Consider the following 20,716-nt stretch of genomic DNA (forward strand, 5'->3'; position numbering starts at 1 on the left):
CTTTTTACATTTTTATGCTTCTCTTGAGTTGTATATCTGGAGATCAAAATTTTTGTTAGCTCTGCTCTTTTCATCAGAAATAAATGAAATTCACCTGTATCATTGAATGTCCACCTTCTTTCCTGAAAAATAATGCTCAGTTAGCTGGATAGTTTATTCTAGGCTGCAATCCAAGTTCCTTTGTCTTTCAGAATATCAGATTCCAGTCTCTTTGAGCCTTTAAGGTGGAAACTTATAAATCCTGGGTAATCCTGATTGTGGCTCCTTGGTATTTGAGATGTTTCTTTCTGGCTTTTGCAATATTTTTTTCTTTGATCCTAATATTTCTGAAATTCAGTTATGATATTTTTTGGAGTTTTCATCTTGGGGTCTCTTTCAGGAGATGATTGGCTATTTTACTTTCTAATTCTAGAACATCAGGGCAGTTTTCCTTGATGAATTCCTGAAAGATAATGTCTAGGCTCTTTTTTTCATTATAGTTTTCAGAAATTGCAATAATCCTTAGATTGTTTCCCCTAGATCTATTTTCCAGGTAAGTTGTTTTTCCAATGAGGTATTTTACATTTTTTTATTTGGGGGGTTTTGTTTGATTCTTGAGTCTCATTGATTCATTTACTTCCATTTGTTCAATTTTAATTTTTAGTGAATTATTTTATTTATTTAGCTTTTTTATTTCTTTTGCATTTGGCCAATTGAACTTTTATATGAAGTGTTTTGTTCATTGAATTTTTTTCCATTTTGCAAATTCTGTTTTTTAAGAAGTTGTTTTCTTTTTCCATTTTGATAAATCTATTTTGTAAAGAGTTATTTGCTTTTTCCATTTCACTAAATTGATTTTGTAAGGAGTTTCTTCAAATAATTTCTGTATTTCCTTTTTCAAACCTTCTTGCAAATTTCCCATTTTCTTTCCCTATTTTTCAGGAAAGGAGCTATACTGGGACAAATTAGATTACATGAAGAGGTGCAAAAAGGTCTATTACAATCCAGGGAAAGAAGGGAGGGGGAGGAGCATTGTCTGAAGTTTAATCTCATAAGTTTAGGCTCTAAGAGAGAATAACTTAATCATCCAGTTGTATATAGAAATTTATCCAACCCTATAAAGAAGTAGAAGGAGAAAGAGGAAAAGAAAAGGAATGGGCAGCATAGAAGGAAGGGCAGAAACATTAGGGGGAAAGGTATGAGAAAGGAGAAGGATGGATAGATGATAAGGTATTGGGTAGGGTGGGTAAAAAACATATAACTAAGGACAGAGTAAAATTAGAGAACAAAAAATATATACGGGGATAAAATAGGATGGAGGAAAATACAGAGGTGCTAACAAAATGGAAACAAATAGCAGAGTGTATTGAAAAACAGAATCCTACAATATGTTGTTTACAAGAAACACATTTGATACAGAGAGACACATACAAAGTAAAAATAAAAGGCTGAAACAGAATTTATTATGCTTCAGATGAAGTACAAGAAGCAGAGACAGCAATTCTTATCTCAGATAAAGCAAAAGTAAAAAGAGACTTTATTAATAGAGATAAGGAAGGAAAGTAGATCTTTATAAAGGGTACTGTAAACAATAAAATAGTAACAATACTAAATGTGTATGCACCAAGTGGTAGAACAGCCAAATACCTAGAGAAGTTTTTTAAGCCAGTTACAGAAAGGAGACAGCAAAACTGTATTAGTGAGGGACCTCAACTTCCCCTCTCAGAATCAGACTAATCTAACCACAAAATGGACAAGAAAGAAATTAGGGAGGTTAATATAATCCTAGAAAACCTAGATACGATAGACCTGTGGAAAAAATTGAATAGGGAGAGAAAGGAATACACCTTTTTCTCCATAGTCCATGGCGCCTAAAATTCACCATGTATTAGGGCATAAAAACTATATAGTCATATCAGAAAGGCAGAAATAGTAAATGCTTCTTTTTCAGACCACAATGCAGTACAAATTATATTCAATTAAGGGCCAGGGAAAGATAGACTAAAAACCAATTGAAGATTAAATAATTAATTCTAAAAAATGAGTTACTCAAACAAAACACAGAAATAATCCATAATTTTATCCAAGAGAATGACAATAATTAGACAACATAACAAAACTTATGGGATGCAGACAAAGCAGTACTTAAGGGAAATTTTATATCACTAAATAGCTACATAAATAAAAAGAGAAAGAAGAGCTCAGTGAATTGGGCATGCAACTAAAAAAGCTAAAAAAAGAACACTTTTTTAAAAAATCCCAATTAAATAGCAAATTAGATATTTTGAAATTCAAAAGAGATTAATAAAATTGAAACTAAAAAACTATTGAACTAATAAATAAAAGAGTTGATTACATTTAAAAAATAGATAAATCTTTAGTTAATTTGATTAGAAAAAAAGGAAAGAAAAAAATCAAATAACCAGCAACAAAAATGAAAAGGATGAACTTACATCCAATGAAAATGAAATGAAAACACTAATTAGGAGCTATTTTGCCCAACTATATGGCAGCTGGTCCAACAATCTAATCAAAATGGATGACTATTTAGACAAATATAAATTGCCCAGATTAACAAAGGAGGAAACAAATTACTTAATCCCATTTTAGAAAAAAAAAATTCACAAGCCATTAATGACATCCTGAAGGGGGGAAAAAAAACACTTTCCAGGACCAGATGGATTCATAAGTACATTCTACTAAATATTTAAAGAACAACTAATTCCAATACTATATAAAATATTTTGGGAAAAAAGTAGTTTTGCCAAATCCCTTCTCTGATACAAATATGATACTGATACCTAAACCAGGAAGAGCCAAAACAGAAAGAAAATTATAGGCCAATCTTTCTAATGAACATTGATGTAAAAATTTTAAATAAAATATTAGCCGAATGATTATAGCAATTTATCGGCAGAATAATACACTAAGACCAAATGTGTTCTTTTCACACTAGTTCAATAAAAGGAAAGCTATTACCATCATTAACCATATCAAAAACAAAACCAATAGAAATCATATGATAATCTCAATAGATGCACAAAAAGCTTTTGACAAAATATAGCACCCTTTCCTATTCAATATGCTAGAGAGCATAGGGATAAAGGAAGCTTTCCTTAAAATAATAGCAGTATTAACATAAAAATCTACCACAAACATTGTTTATAAGGGAGAGAAGCTGGATGCATTTTCCATAAGATCAGGGGTGAAATGAGGATGCCTGTTATCACCATTATTATTCAACATTGTGTTAGAAATATTGGCTTTAACAATAAGAAAAAAAAAGGAATTAGGATATGCAATGAAGAAATAAAACTATCACTCTTTGATGATGATATGATGATATACTTAGAGAATCCTAGAAATCATCCAAAAACCTACTGGAAACAAGTTACAGCTTTAGCAAAGTTGCAGGATATAAAATAAACCCAAACAAATAATCAGCATTTCTATATATTAATGCCAAAGCCCATAGGGAAGAGATATAAATCCCATTTAAAACAACTGTAGACAAATTAAAACATTTGAGGATCTTCCTGTCAAGACAAACCTAAGAACCATATGAACACAGTTACAAACCACTTCTCACACAAATAATGCCAGATCCAAACAATTTGAAAAATATCAACTGCTCATGGATAGAGCAAGCTAATATAATAAAAATCACTATTCTGCCCAATTGGTCTGCTTTTTCAGTGCCATACCATCCAACTGCCAAAAATATTTTATGGAACTACAAAAATAATAACAAAATTCATCTGAAACAAAAAGTCAAGAATATCAAAGCAATCAATTTTAAAAAAAAAATACAAAGAATGATGGCTTAACAGTATCAAATCTAGTAATATATTATAAAGCAGCAGTTATCAAAGCAAAGGTACTGGCTAAGAAATAGAATGGTGGATCAGTGGAATAGATTAGATACACATGACAAAATAACCAAAGCCAATATTAGTCTAGTATTTGATAAATCCCCAAACTCCAGCTTCTGGAATAAGAACTCACTATTTGACTAAAAATTGCCTGAAAAATTGTAAAATAATAAGTCAGAAACTTCGCATAGACCTACATCTCCCATCCCAAACAAAAATTAGGTGAAAATGGATACATGATTTGGGCATAAAGAAGTACATCATAAAAGAGCAAGGGATAATTTATCTATCCGATCTTTGGAGAGGGGAGGAATTTATGACCAACAAACTATAGAATATTATAAAAGGAAACATGGAAAAATTTCATTACATTAAATTAAAAAGGGTTCGCACAAACAAAACCAACAGAAAGAAGATTAAAATGGAATTACAAAGCTACAAAAAATCTTTACAGACAGTGTTTCTGATAAAGGTCTCATTTCTAAAATATATACAGAACTATATAACAAATTTATAAGAATACAAGGCATTCCCCAGTTGAAAAATGGTCAAAGGATATGGACAACATTCAAATAACAAAATTAAAACCATCTATAGTAATATGAAAAAAGGCTCTAAATCATTATTTCTTGGAGAAATGAAAATTGAAGCAACTCTCACCTCATACCTCTCAGATTGACTAAGATGACAGAAAAAGATAATGATAACTATAGGGAAGGATGTGGGAAACCTGGGGCACTAATGCATTATTGCAGTTGTGAAATGATCCAATCATTCTGGAGAACATTCTTGAACTGTGCCCAAAGAGCTATCAAACTGTGCATACCCTTTGATCCCCATTGCCATACTGGATCTGTATCCCAAGAAAATCATAAAGAAAGGAAGAGGATCTACATGTGCACAAATGTTTGTAGCATCTTTTTTTTGTGGTAGCAAAGAATTGGAAAATGAGTAGATGCCCATTACTTGGGGAATGGCTGAACAATTTGTCATATATGAAGTCAATGGAACATTGTTGTTTTATAAAAAATGATGAACAAGATGGTTTTTAGAAAGACTTGGAAAGATTTACACAAATTAATGATGAAAAAAAAGAAGCAGAACCAGGAATACATTGTATGCAATAATAGCAAGAATGTGCAATGTTTAACTATGAAAGACTTTGCTCTTCTCAGTGTTTCAGTGATCCAAAACAGTCCCAATAGACTTTGGCCAGAAAATGCCATCTGCATCCAGAAAAAAGACTATGGAGATTGAATGTAATACTCAACACACTTTCTTTTTCTTTTTCTTTCCTCTTCCATGGTTTTTCCCTTTTGCTCTGCTTTTTCTCTCCCAACATGATTCATAAAGTGATGTGTATTAAAAAAAATAAGTAATCAGAATCTGAACAAGAACCTAAGAAGCTTTTTAGTCTTCTTTATTTTTTTAACAGGAAAAATTAATCTAAGGATTTAAATGACTTTTAAAAAATACTGTGTTTTAAAAAACAGAATAAGTAAAACAGAAAAAGAATACAAAACAAAATAAAACAAAACAAGAAAATATTGTCGTGTGCCCAGCAGAACATCAGAGAGGATTCAAAATATATAGTAACAAATTAAACGTTCAAAAAAGCGTTTGCATGCATGCATGTGTGTGTGTATGTGTATAAAAATAGTTAGTAGAAAAATTATATTCATGAGTGTCCATCTTTTCTTTACTTCCTTGTAAATGTTTCTTTTGTTCTCTGATGGACACCTTTTTCTTTTATTTCCCTTTTATCTCCACCCTATCCCTTAGGTGGGTTATAGTTAAGAAAGGACATGTGTATATATATGTGTGTGTGTGTGTGTGTGTGTGTGTGTGTGTGTGTGTAGTGTGTGTGTATGTACATATATGTGTGTATACATATATTTATATATACAAACACATACACACATACATGCTTACTCCATACATATCTTTCCTATTCCTGCTGTCTGCTTTAATTTTGTTCCTTAACTTGCCTTGCTATTATTTAACTTCCCCCTACCCATGGCTCCTTCCTTTTTATCCTTCCCTCACCTTTTCTTCCCCTTTCATTCATCTCTCCCTCCTTATTTCTTTATAGATTTTGGAAGGTGCTATATCCTTCATTGTATATTTATAGCATTGCCTATTAAGCCATTCCTGATTATGAGAAGGTTTTCCGAACTATGAAACGTCCTCCCCCCTCTAATGCCTTTGTGGCTATTCTTCCTCTGCACTTCACTTTTATAACATGATTACTATTTTTCCTTTAACTCTGTCCCAATCTTTCTTTTGATATACCCTATTGTTGATGCCAATCTTAAATATATGACATATATTTCCCATGTAAACAAATAAGCAATTTATTCATGTTGAGTTCTTTGAAATTGATATTTGATATTGGGTCTTTTATGTTAAACCTTCTAAGTTCAGGTTACTTTTATAGAAAATCCTGAAAATCTGCAATTTCCTTGAATGTCTTTTTTTTCCTCATTCAATGATACAGATGATATTTTTGGCTACAGGCCATGTTCTCTTCATTGTCAGTAGATATGATTCCAGGACCTGCAATCTTTTATTGATGCTATACCATTCTAATTTTAGTTCTAGCATATTTGAATTTTTTTTCTTGTTTTTTGCAAAAATTTCTCTTTTTACAATTTTTTTTGTACAATTACAAAAATTTTACAATAGTATTCCTATGTGTTTTCCACAAAAGATCTTTTTGAGATGGTAATTAGTGAATTTTTTTTTTCTATTTCTATTTCTACTTTCCCCTCCTGTTCTATCACTCCAGGAAAATTTTCTTGGATTATTCCTCCTTTTTTTGGTCACAATTTTCAGGTGGTCCAATTATTCTTATATTTTCTTTTCTTGATCTGTTCTCTAGATCATTTTTTTTCCTTTTAAGATGTTTTAAATTTTTTTTTTTTATTCTTTAGAATCTATTTTGTTATTTCTTTTTTTTTTTTTTTTAGGGATGTAAACTTTTTAACTTTTATTTTTTTTAAATAACTTTTTATTGATAGAACGCATGCCAGGGTAATTTTTTACAGCATTATCCCTTGCATTCACTTCTGTTTCGATTTTTCCCCTCCCTCCCTTCACCCCTTCCCCCAGATGGCAAGCAGTCCTTTACATGTTGAATGGGTTGCCGTATATCCTAGATACAATATATGTGTGCAGAACTGAACAGTTTTCTTGTTGCACAGGGAGAATTGAATTCAGAAGGTATAAATAACCCGGGAAGAAAAACAAAAATGCAAGCAGTTTATATTCATTTCTCAGTGTTCTTTCTCTGGGTGTAGCTGCTTCTGTCCATCTTTGATCAATTAAGGCTCTCTTTATCAAAGAGATACACTTCCATCAGGATACATCCCCAAACAGTATCATTGCTGAGTTATATAATGATCTCCTGGTTCTGCTCATTTCACTCAGCATCAGTTCATGTAAGTCTCGCCAGTCCTCTCTGTATTCATCCTGCTGGTCATTCCTTACAGAACAATAATATTCCATAACATTCATATACCACAATTTATTCAACCATTCTCCAATGGATGGACATCCTTTCATTTTCCAGCTTCTAGCTACTACAAACAGGGCTGCCACAAACATTTTGGCACATACAGGTCCCTTTCCTTTCTTTAGTATCTCTTTGGGGTATAAGCCCAGTAGAAACACTACTGGATCAAAGGGTATGCACAGTTTGATAACTTTTTGAGCATAGTTCCAAATTGCTCTCCAGAATGGCTGAATGTGTTCACAATTCCACCAACAATGTATCAGTGTCCCTGTTTTCCCACATCCCCTCCAACATTCCCCATTATCTTTCCCTGTCATTCTAACTGATCTGACAGGTATGTAGTGGTATCTCAGAATTGTCTTAATTTGCATTTTTCTGATTAATAATGATTTGGAGCATATTTTCATATGTCTATAAGTAGTTTTAATTTCTTCATCTGAGAATTGTCTGTTCATATCTTTTGACCATTTATCAATTGGAGAATGGTTTGATTTCTTATAGATTAGAGTCAATTCTCTATATATTTTGGAAATGATTCCTTTATCAGAACCTTTGATTGTAAAACTGTTTTCCCAGTTTATTGTTTCCCTTCTAATCTTGTTTGCATTTGCTTTGTTTGTACAAAAACTTTTCAATTTGATATAATCAAAATTTTCTATGTTGTGGTCAATAGTGATCTCTAGTTCTTCTTTGGTCATAAATTCCTCCCTCTTCCACAGATCTGCGAGGTAAACTATTCTATGCTCTTCCAATTTATTTATAATCTCATTCTTTATGCCTAGGTCATGAACCCATTTTGACCTTATCTTGGTGTATGGTGTTAAGTGTGGGTCAATGCCTAGTTTCTGCCACACTGATTTCCAATTTTCCCAGCAATTTTTGTCAGATAATGTATTCTTATCCCAGAAACTGGTGTTTTTGGGTTTGTCAAACACTATATTATTAAAGTTATTGGCTGTTTTGTCCTTTGAACCTAACCTATTCCATTGATCAACTAGTCTATTTCTTAGCCAATACCAGATGGTTTTAGTAACTGCTGCTTTATAATATAATTTTAGATCTGGTACAGCTAGGCCACCTTCATTTGATTTTTTTTTCATTAATTCCCTTGAAATTCTTGACCTTTTGTTTTTCCACATGAACTTTGTTGTTATTTTTTCTAAGTCACTAAAATAGTTTTTTAGGAGTCTGATTGGTATAGCGCTAAATAAGTAGATTAATTTAGGTAGTATTGTCATCTTTATTATATTTGCTCACCCAATCCAAGAGCATTTAATATTTTTCCAGTTGGTTAGATCAGACTTAATTTGTGTGGAAAGTGTTTTGTAGTTTTGCTCATAAAGTTTCTGATTTTCCCTTGGCAGATAGATTCCTAAATATTTTATACAATCAGTAGTTACTTTAAATGGAATTTCTTTTTGTAACTCTAACTGTTGGGTTTTGTTAGTGATATATAATAAGAATGCTGATGACTTATGTGAGTTTATTTTATATCCTGCAACTTTGCTGAACGTGTAGATTGTTTCTAATAACTTTTTGGTAGAATCTCTGGGGTTCTCTAAGTATACCATCATATCATCAGCAAAGAGTGATAATTTGATTTCCTCATTGCCTATTCTTATTCCTTTAATCTCTTTCTCAACTCTTATTGCCAAAGCTAGCATTTCTAATACAATATTAAATAGTAACGGTGATAGTGGGCAACCTTGTTTTACTCCTGATCTTATTGGGAATGGTTGCAGTTTGTCCCCGTTACATATAATGCTTACTGCTGGTTTTAAATAGATGCTACTGATTATTTTAAGGAAAAGTCCATTTATTCCTATACTCTCAAGAGTTTTTAATAGGAATGGATGTTGGATTTTATCAAATGCTTTTTCTGCATCTATTGAGATGATCATATGGTTTTTGTTAATTTGATTATTAATATGGCCAATTATATTGATAGTTTTCCTAATATTGAACTAGCCCTGCATTCCTGGTATAAATCCTACTTGATCATGATGTATTATCCTGGGGATGATTTTCTGTAGTCTTTTTGCTAATATCTTATTTAAGATTTTAGCATCAATATTCATTAGGGAGATTGGTCTATAATTTTCTTTTCTTTTCTTTTTTTTTTTTTTGAAGTACATGATGAAATTTATTAACAATTACTGCTAAGTAGCATTTTTATGACACACAAATTTTAATTAACATATGCTTACAAAGAAAGGGATATCCTAATAATTCTTCAGAGACCCTGAATGCTTTATAAAATATCATTCTCTTTAAATTTTATGGAGATTAAATTGTTTAATGCTATTCTTTGAGTATTAGAGGCAACTAATGGTACAGTGGATAGAGCACTGGGACTGGAGTTGCTAAGATCTAAGTTCAGATTGAACCTCAGATACTTAATACCTATGTGACCCTTAGAAGTCTCTTATTCTCTACTTACCACTTTTATTAACTGGAAAATGAGTATAATAATAGCACCTATACTTCAATTTTATTTTTGTTGTAAGGATCAAATGAGATACTATTTGCAAAAATAATAAATATAGTGCCTGGCATACAGTAGGCATCATATAAATGATTATTCCTTTCTATTTGTCATGGATCAAGTAGTATACTGTAAACAGTAGTTGACTTGGTTTGTGGGTATTCCTTTATTTGTTGGCTTATTAATGTGGGGGAAAGTGAATTTTCTAATGTTCTTAGAACATCACTTTCTTCATTTGTTAAAAAAGGAGTAGTAATAAAGGGTTATTGCAAGAAAAGTATTGTGTAAATAGTAAGTCACTAGGCAAATAAGAATAATTTTCTCATATAATTCAATGCTGACATTCATATGTGAACATCATGGTCTTAGACAACAACTACTAGGTTATTAATTTTGAATAATTTATTAATTCATTCATTTACCTGTTTATCCATCCATCTATTTATTTACTTAGGATTAATTCTTTTTTTAAAAAAATTTAATTTTTATTTAATAATTACTTTATATTGACACTCGTTTCTGTTCCGATTTTTTTTTCCCTCCCTCCCTCCCTCCGCCCCCTCCCCTAGATGGCAAGCAGTCCTTTATATGTTGGATATGTTGCAGTATATCCTAGATACAATATATGTTTGCAGAACCGAACAGTTCTCTTGTTGCATAGGGAGAATTGGATTCAGAAGGTATAAATAACCCGGGAAGAAAAACAAAAATGCAGATAGTTCACATTCGTTTCCCAGTGTTCTTTCTTTGGGTGTAGCTGCTTTTGTCCATCATTTATCAATTGAAACTCAGGTCTCTTTGTCAAAGAAATCCACTTCCATCAAAATATGTCCTCATACAATATCGTTGTCAAAATGTATACTGATCTCCTGGTTCTGCTCATTTCACTTAGCATCAGTTCATGTAAGTCTCGCCAGTCCTCTCTGTATTCATCCTGCTGGTCATTTCTTACAGAACAATAATATTCCATAACATTCATATACCACAATTTATCCAGCCATTCTCCAATTGATGGGCATCCATTCATTTTCCAGTTTCTAGCCACTACAAACAGGGCTGCTACAAACATTTTGGCACATACAGGTCCCTTTCCCTTCTTTAGTATTTCTTTGGGATATAAGCCCAATAGAAACACTGCTGGATCAAAGGGTATGCACAATTTGATAATTTTTTGGGCATAATTCCATATTGCTCTCCAGAATGGTTGGATTCGTTCACAACTCCACCAACAATGCATTAGTGTCCCCGTTTTCCCGCATCCCCTCCAACATTCATCATTATTTTTTCCTGTCATCTTAGCCAATCTGACAGGTGTGTAGTGGTATCTCAGAGTTGTCTTAATTTGCATTTCTCTGATCAATAATGATTTGGAACACTCTTTCATATGAGTGGTAATAGTTTCAATTTCATCCTCTGAAAATTGTCTGTTCATATCTTTTGACCATTTATCAATTGGAGAATGGCTTGATTTCTTATAAATTCGAGTCAGTTCTCTATATATTTTGGAAATGAGGCCTTTATCAGAACCTTTAACTGTGAAAATGTTTTCCCAGTTTGTTGCTTCCCTTCTAATCTTGTTTGCATTAGTTTTATTTGTACAAAGGCTTTTTAATTTGATGTAATCAAAATTTTCTATTTTGTGATCAGTAATGGTCTCTAGTTCATCTTTGGTCACAAATTTCTTTCTCCTCCACAAGTCTGAGAGATAAACTATTCTATGTTCCTCTAATTTATTTATAATCTCGTTCTTTATGCCTAGGTCATAGACCCATTTTGATCTTATCTTGGTATATGGTGTTAAGTGTGGGTCCATGCCTAATTTCTGCCATACTAATTTCCAATTATCCCAGCAGTTTTTATCAAATAATGAATTCTTTTCCCAGAAGTTAGGGGCTTTGGGTTTGTCAAACACTAGATTGCTATAGTTGACTATTCTGTCTTGTGAACCTAGCCTTTTCCACTGATCCACTAATCTATTTCTTAGCCAATACCAAATGGTTTTGGTGACTGCTGCTTTATAATATAATTTTAGATCAGGTACAGCTAGGCCACCTTCATTTGATTTTTTTTTCATTAATTCCCTTGAGATTCTCGACTTTTTATTGTTCCATATGAATTTTGTTGTTATTTTTTCTAGATCAATAAAATATTTTCTTGGAAGTCTGATTGGTATAGCACTAAATAAATAGATTAGTTTAGTGAGTATTGTCATCTTTATTATGTTCGCTCGGCCGATCCAAGAGCACTTAATATTTTTCCAATTATTTAAGTCTGACTTTATTTGCGTGGAGACTTTTTTATAATTTTGCTCATATAATTCCTGACTTTCCTTTGGTAGATAGATTCCCAAATATTTTATGGTATCAACAGTTATTCTGAATGGAATTTCTCTTTGTATCTCTTGCTGTTGGGTTTTGTTGGTGATGTATAAAAATGCTGAGGATTTATGGGGATTTATTTTGTAGCCAGCTACTTTGCTAAAATTATGAATTATTTCCAATAGCTTTTTAGTAGAATCTCTGGGGTTCTCTAGGTATACCATCATATCATCTGCAAAGAGTGATAGTTTGGTTTCCTCATTGCCTACTCTAATTCCTTTAATATCTTTCTCGACTCTTATTGCCGAGGCTAGTGTTTCTAATATGATATTAAATAATAATGGTGATAGTGGGCAACCTTGCTTCACTCCAGATCTTACTGGGAAAGGTTCCAGTTTTTCCCCATTGCATATGATGCTTACTGATGGTTTTAAATATATGCTCCTGACTATTTTAAGGAAAAGTCCATTTATTCCTATGCTCTCAAGTGTTTTTATTAGGAATGGATGTTGGATTTTATCAAATGCTTTTTCTGCATCTATTGAGATGATCATATGGTTTTTGTTTGGTTGGTTATTGATATAGTCAATTATGCTAATAGTTTTCCTAATATTGAACCAGCCCTGCATTCCTGGTATAAATCCTACTTGGTCATAGTGTATTATCCTGGTGACGATTTTCTGTAATCTTTTTGCTAATATTTTATTTAAGATTTTAGCATCAATATTCATTAGGGAGATTGGTCTATAATTTTCTTTCTCTGTTTTCAGCCTACCTGGTTTAGGTATCAGTACCATGTCTGTGTCATAAAAGGAGTTTGGTAGGACTCCTTCAATCCCTATTTTTTCAAATAGTTTATATAACATTGGAATTAATTGTTCTTTAAATGTTTGGTAGAATTCACATGTAAATCCATCTGGTCCTGGGGATTTTTTCTTAGGGAGTTCATTGATAGTTTGTTCTATTTCTTTTTCTGAGATGGGACTGTTTAGGATATTTACTTCTTCCTCTGTTAGTTTGGGCAAGCTATATTTTTGGAGGTATTTTTCTATTTCATTTAAGTTGTCGAATTTATTGGCATAAAGTTGGGCAAAGTAACTCCTAATTATTGCTCTAATTTCCTCTTCGTTAGTGGTGAGTTCTCCCTTTTCATTTTTAAGACTAACAATTTGATTTTCCTCTCTCCTTTTTTTAATCAGATTTACTAAGGGTTTGTCTATTTTGTTGGTTTTTTCATAGAACCAACTCTTAGTGTTATTAATCAATTCAATAGTTTTTTTTACTTTCAATTTTATTGATCTCACCTTTTATTTTTAGAATTTCAAGTTTAGTGTTTGACTGGGGGTTTTTAATTTGTTCCTTTTCTAGCATTTTTAGTTGCAAACCCAATTCATTGACCTTCTCTTTCTCTATTTTATACAAATAGGCCTCTAGAGATATGAAATTTCCCCTTATTACTGCTTTGGCTGCATCCCATACATTTTGGTATGATGTCTCATTATTATCGTTTTCTTGGGTGAAGTTATTAATTATGTCTATGATTTGCTGTTTCACCCAATCATTCTTTAGTATGAGATTATTTAGTTTCCAATTATTTTTTGGTCCACTTCCCCCTGGTTTTTTGTTGAATGTAATTTTCATTGCATCGTGGTGTGAAAAGGATGCATTTACTATTTCTGCCTTACTGCATTTGAGTTTGAGGTTTTTATGTCCTAATATATGGTCAATTTTTGTATAGGTTCCATGAACTGCTGAAAAGAAAGTGTATTCCTTTCTGTCTCCATTACATTTTCTCCAGAGATCTATCATATCTAACTTTTCTAGTATTCTATTTACCTCTTTGACTTCTTTCTTATTTATTTTGTGGTTTGATTTATCTAATTCTGAGAGTGCAAGGTTAAGATCTCCCACTATTATAGTTTTACTGTCTATTTCTTCTTGCAGCTCTCTTAATTTCTCTTTTAAGAATTTAGATGCTACACCACTTGATGCATATATGTTTAATATAGATAGTGCTTCATTATCCATGCTACCCTTTAGCAAGATATAGTGCCCTTCCTTATCTCTTTTAATTAGATCAATTTTTGCTTTAGCTTGATCTGAGATCAGGATGGCTACCCCTGCTTTTTTGACTTCACCTGAAGCATAGTAGATTTTGCTCCAACCTTTTATCTTTAACCTGCATGTATCTCCCTGCTTCAGGTGTGTTTCCTGTAAACAACATATTGTAGGATTCTGGCTTTTAATCCATTCTGCTAACCGCTTCCTCTTTATGGGGGAGTTTACCCCGTTCACATTTATGGTTAGAATGACCAATTCTGTATTACTTGCCATCTTGTTAACCCCGGTTTATGCTTTTCTCCCTTCTTTCCCCTTCCCCCCCTTCCCAGTATTAAGCTTGTGAGCACCACTTGCTTCTCACAGCCCTCCCTTTTTAGTATCCCTTCCCCCGCCTTAGAGTTCCTCCCCCTATCTTACCCCTTTCCCTCCCAGTTCCCGTATTCCCTTCAGCTTAGCTTATTCCTTCCCTTTTCACTTTTCCCTTCTCACTTTTCAATGAAGTGGGAGAAGTTTCACCATAGATTGAATATGTCTTAAGATTTTTCACTTAAAGCCAATTCTGAAGGCAGTAAGATACCCACTATATTCATCCCCCTCCATTCTTTCTCTCAGATATAATAGGTTTCCTATGCCTCTTCATGAGATGTACTACCCCCACTTTACCCTTTTTCTGATACAATGTCCTTTCCACATCAATTTCTAGAGCAAGGTATACATGTATTCTTTATACATCTATATAGTCAAAATATAGTTCCCAAGATTAATCTTTACCTTTTTAGATTTCTCTTGAGTTCTATATTTGTAGATCAAACTTTTGTTAAGTTCTGGTTTTTTCATCAGAAATAGATGAAATTCGCTTACTTCGTTGAATGTCCATCTTCTTCCCTAGAAAAAGATGCTCATTCTCACTGGGTAAGTTATTTTTGGTTGCATACCAAGTTCCTTAGCCTTTCGGAATATCATATTCCAGGCCCTTCGATCTTTTAATGTGTATGCTGCCAGATCCTGGGTGATCCTTATTGTGGCTCCTTGATACTTGAATTGGGTTTTTCTAGCCGCTTGAAATATTTTTTCCTTCATCTGAGGGTTCTGGCATTTGGCCACTATATTCCTTGGTGTTTTGATTTTAGGATCCCTTTCAGTGGGTGATCGATGAATCCTTTCAATGTTTATTTTTTCCTCTGTTCCTATGACTTCTGGGCAGTTCTCTTTGATAATTTCCTGGAAAATAGTGTCCAGGCTCTTTTTTTCATCATGTTTTTCTGGAAGTCCAATGATTCTCAGATTGTCTCTCCTGGATCTGTTTTCCAGGTCTGTTGTCTTCCCCAGAAGGTATTTCACATTTTTCTCCATTGTTTGATTTTTTTGGATTTGCTTGACTGATTCTTCTTGTCTCCTCGAATCATTCAATTCCACTTGTTCAATTCTGATTTTCAGTGAAGTATTTTCTTCACTCACTTTTTAAAAATCTTTTTCTAATTGTCCAATTGAGTTCTTTTGTTCTGTGGAATTTTTTTCCATTTCGCCAATTTTGTTTTTTAGAGAGCTGTTTTCTGTTTCCAGTTCACTAATCCTATTTTTCAAGGATTTTACTTCTTTATCCACTCTCTCTTTAACTTTCTCCAGGCTCTTTTGCCAAGCCTCCCTCTCCTTTTCCCAAGCCTCACTCTGCTTTTCCCATTTTTCTTCTAGCTCCCTTGTGAGAGCCTTTTTAATCACTTCTATGAGGTTCATCTGTGGTGAGGAATAGATGATCTCCTCCTTTGGGGATTCACCTGGGGACTGTCTGTTTTTAGTCTCCTCAGGATTTAGAGTCTGCTCTCTATCTCTATAGAAGCTGTCAAGGGTTAAAGTCCTCTTCAGCTTCTTGCTCATTCTGTCTAATAATCAGAGACAAACTACCAAAGAAAAACAGAAAAAACTGGAGTCTTTCTTTGGGGGAGGGGCTCGGTATGTTATCGAGCTTCCTCTACAGACTGCAGGAGGCAGCAGTGAGGCACTAGCAGGACTGTGTTGCACGTGCGCTCTGAGATCCCAGAGCGTGCTGAGTCACTGTGGGGGGGGGGGGGGGGAAAGGGGGGCGGCCAGGTCCCGAGAGACTCCAGCTGTTTGGGGTTGTATTCTTCAGCCCCGGTCTTTTTAGCTTCTCTGCTGGGCTGCTGACTTGCTGCCGGAGCAAAGTATCCAAACCTGTAGCGAAGCTCTCCCCACAGAGACGGCTGCGATCACTCCCCACCCCCTCTCCAGTCTGTTCCCGTGCTCTCACTGCCGCTGCCCTCAGCCTGCGCCCGATCTAAAACCGTCCCAGCCCTCCAGTAAAGACAAACCTTTCTTGGCGAATCTCAAGGATGGCTTCTCTTGGTAACTATTTGTGGGTTTTTTTTCAGTCAAGCATTAATTCAGAGGCTTGTAATGGAATGGATAGTGAGAGAAAGCGTGGAGCTTATGCAGCAGTGTGTCTCCTCTCCGCCATCTTAACCGGAAGTCTCCTATAATTTTCTTTCTCTGTTTTCAACCTACCTGGTTTAGGTATCAGTACCATGTCTGTGTCATAAAAGGAGTTTGGTAGGACTCCTTCATTCCCTATTTTTTCAAATAGTTTATAAAGCATTGGGGCTAATTGTTCTTTGAATGTTTGGTAGAATTCACATGTAAATCCATCTGGTCCCGGGAATTTTTTTTTAGGGAGTTGATTAATAGCTTGTTCTATTTCTTTTTCTGAAATGGGACTATTTAAGCAATTTACTTCTTCCTCTGATAATCTGGGAAGCCTATATATTTGGAGGTAGTCATCCATTTCGCTTAGGTTATCAAATTTATTGGCATAAAGTTGGGCAAAATAACCCTTTATTATTTCTTTAATTTCCTCTTCATCAGTGATAAGTTCTCTTTTTTCATTTTTAAGACTGCCAATTTGATTTCCCTCTCTCCTTTTTCTAATCAGATTTACAAAAGGTTTATCAATTTTATTGTTTTTTTTTTTCATAAAACCAACTCTTAGTTTTATTTATTAGTTCAATAGTTTTTTTTTTACTTTCTATATTATTAATTTCTCCTTTTAATTTTAGAATTTCAAGTTTAGTAATTGATTGGGGGGTTTTAATTTGGTCTTTTTCTAACTTTTTAAGTCCCAGGCCCAATTCATTGATCTTCTCTTTTTCTATTTTATTCAAGTAAGCCTCTAAGGATATAAAATTTCCCCTTATTACTGTTTTGGCTGCATCCCATAAATTTTGATATGATGTCTCATTGTTGTCATTATCTGGAGTGAAATTATTAATTGTGTTATAATTTGCTGTTTCACCCAATCATTCTTTAAGATGAGATTATTTAGTTTCCAATTACTTTTTGGTCTATTTACACCTAACTTTTTGTTGAATGTAGTTTTTATTGCATTGTGGTCTGAAAAGAAAGCATTTACTATTTCTGCCTTCCTGCATTTAATTTTGAGGTCTTTATGTCCTAATATATGGTCAATTTTTGTGTAGGTTCCATGAACTGCTGAGAAGAAAGTATACTCCTTTCTGTCACCATTCAGTTTTCTCCAGAGATCTATCATACCTAATTTTTCTAAGATTCTATTTACCTCTTTAATTTCTTTCTTATTTGTTTTGTGATTTGATTTATCTAAATCTGAGTTCAAGATTGAGATCTCCCACTATTATAGTTTTGCTGTCTATTTCTTCTCACAGCTCTCTTAGCTTCTCTTTAAGGAAGTTAGATGCTATACCACTTGGTGCATATATGTTTAATACTGATATTGCTTCATTGTCTATAGTACCCTTAGGCAAGATATAGTTTCCTTCCTTATCTCTTTTAATTAGATCAATCTTTGCTTTTGCTTGATCTGAGATAAGGCTGGCTACCCCTGCTTTTTTGACTTCACCTGAAGCATAATAGATTCTGCTCCAGCCTTTTACCTTTAGTCAGTATGTATCTCCCTGTTTTAAATGTGTTTCCTGTAAACAACAGATTGTATGGTTCTGACTTTTGATCCAGTCTGCTATCCGCCTCCTCTTTATGGGAGAGTTCATCCCATTCACATTTGCGGTTAAAATTACCAATTCTGCATTTTCTGCCATCCTAATATCCCCAGATTATACTTTTCTTTTTCTTGCCCTCCTTCCCTTCTTCCCTATTGGTCCCACTAACGTCGCATAGCTCTCCCTCTTTAGTATCCCTCCCTCCTCCCTTTGAATCCCTTCCTCTTTCTTTTACCCTTCCCTTATTACTCTTTTTCCTTCTCCCTTTTCCTCTCCCACTTTTTAATGAAGTGAGAGAAGAATCTGTGTAAAACAAATATGTAAATTGTTTCCTCTTTGAGCCAACTCTGATGAGGGTAGGTTTCACACAATGTTCCTCCCCCTCTCTAAGTTCCCTCATATATGATAGGTTTCCTTTGCCTCATTGTCACATGTAGTTTCCCTCTTTTTATCTCCCTTCTTCCCTTTTTCTGACGCTATCCCCTTTCCATTTCTACTTCCCTTTTTTATGTTATATCAGTAAAATCAAATTATACATATGGTTTTTATGTATATTCACAATAGAAATACAGTTCTCAAAGGTTCCTTTTACCTTTTTCTACTTCTCTTGATTCCTGTTGTTGAAGATCAAATTTTTTGTTTAAGTCTGGTTATTTCCTTAGAAACAGATGGAATTCCTCTATTTCATTAAATGTCCATCTTCTTCCGTGGAAAAAAATACTCAGCTTAGCTGGATAGTTTATTCTTGGCTGCATTCCAAATTCTTTTGCCTTTCGGAATATCTGATTCCAGGCCCTTTGATCTTTTAATGTTGAGGCAGCCAGATCTTGCGTGACCCTTATTGTTGCATCTCGGTATTTGAACTGTTTTTTCCTGGCTGCTTGTAAAATTTTTTCTTTAGTCTGGAAATTCTGAAGTTCGGCCACAATATTCCTTGGAGTCTTTATTTTAGGGTCTTTTTCAGAAGGTGTTCGATGAATTCTTTCAACGCCTATTTTCCCTTCTGGGTCTATTACTTCTGGGCAGTTCTCTTTGATGATTTCCTGTAAAATAGTATCTAGGCTCTTTTTTTCATCATAATTTTATGGTAGTCTGATGATCCTCAGGTTATCTCTCCTAGATCTATTTTCCAGGTCTGTTGTTTTTCCAAGTAAATATTTGACATTTTTTCCCAGTCTTTCATTTTTTTGGTTTTGCTTGGCTGATTCTTGATGTCTCAATGAACCAGTCATTTCTATTTGTTCAGTTCTAATTTGTAGTGAGTTATTTTCTTCGTTAGCTTTTTTTTTACTTCTTTTTGTATATGTCCAATTGAGTTGTTTTGCTCTATGGAATTTTTTTCCATTTCACTAATTTTTTTTTTTTTTTTTTTTTAGTGAGTCATTTTCTTTTTCCAATTCGCAAACTCTGTTTTTTACCTTTTCCAATTCACATTTCAGGAAGTTGTTTTCTTTTTCCACTTTATCAAATTTTTCTTTTAGTGAGTTATGTGTCTTTCCCCATTTCTCTTCTAGTTCTCTTTTAAGGTTTTTAATAGTCTCTTCTAGGAGAGCCTTTTGTATTGGAGACCAACAATTGCCTGGAGACTGTCTGCTATTAGTCTCTTCAGAGTTGAAAAGCTGTTCTCTTTCTGTGTAGAAACTATCAATCGTTCTTTTGATTTTTTTACTCATTTTGTGAAAGCCTGTAAGGTCTGCCTTCAGAGCCAGGAGGTTACTAGCTTCCTCTGCAGAGTAGTGAAAGGTATATGGACGGGGTAGCTGTCCTGTCTACTGGCTACAAAAAGCAGTGAGGTACTGGAGTGCTCTGGGAAAGAATTCCCCACCCGAAAAGTAACTCAGGCCTGCAGGGCTGGGCTGGGAAAGTGCCTTTCAAAGAACCTCAGCTGTGTGAGATAACGACTGCCCTGGGGCTAGACACTTAGCAGTGAGAGTTTCACTACCCCAAGCCAAACCCTGCCCTGGGGCTATGGGTATTAGCAGCTGAGCAGCGAATGGATTTGCAGGGACTGGAAGTGTCTGCCCGGGAAGTGCAGTCAGCTGGGGAGGTTCTATTGCCCCAGGCCGAGCCCCCCACACTGCCGATTAGAGGCTGCCCAGGCTGTTCCCCACTGTCGTGCAGATTAGTAACTGCCCCTGCAAAAGCCCCAAACTGCCGGATGTGGCCACAGGGCTGTGGTAAAGTCTGCCTGAGTCACTTCCAGGTTTGAGGGGTTACAGCCAGATCTCGTTAGGTTCTGGCGTTTTTTAGAGGACCCTCTGTTTTAGCCTTTAACTTCTCTGCCAGTTTACTGCTTTGTAATCAAGGCAGAGCAGTTAGCCTATAGCAGAGTGGTCCCTCTAACTTCTCTAGCCACAGAGGTCACCCCCACCCCTGGTCTGCTCAGGACGCTAGTCTCTCACTGCCTGTGCTAGTCTGTTCCTGGCCCCTCAGGACAAACCTTTCCTGGCGAGCTTCCGGATGGGCTGGTAAATTGTAGTGCTTCTTATCTTCATGAATTTAAG

This window comes from Antechinus flavipes, chromosome 6 (genome assembly GCF_016432865.1).
Source record: "Antechinus flavipes isolate AdamAnt ecotype Samford, QLD, Australia chromosome 6, AdamAnt_v2, whole genome shotgun sequence".
NCBI classification, from domain to species: domain Eukaryota; kingdom Metazoa; phylum Chordata; class Mammalia; order Dasyuromorphia; family Dasyuridae; genus Antechinus; species Antechinus flavipes.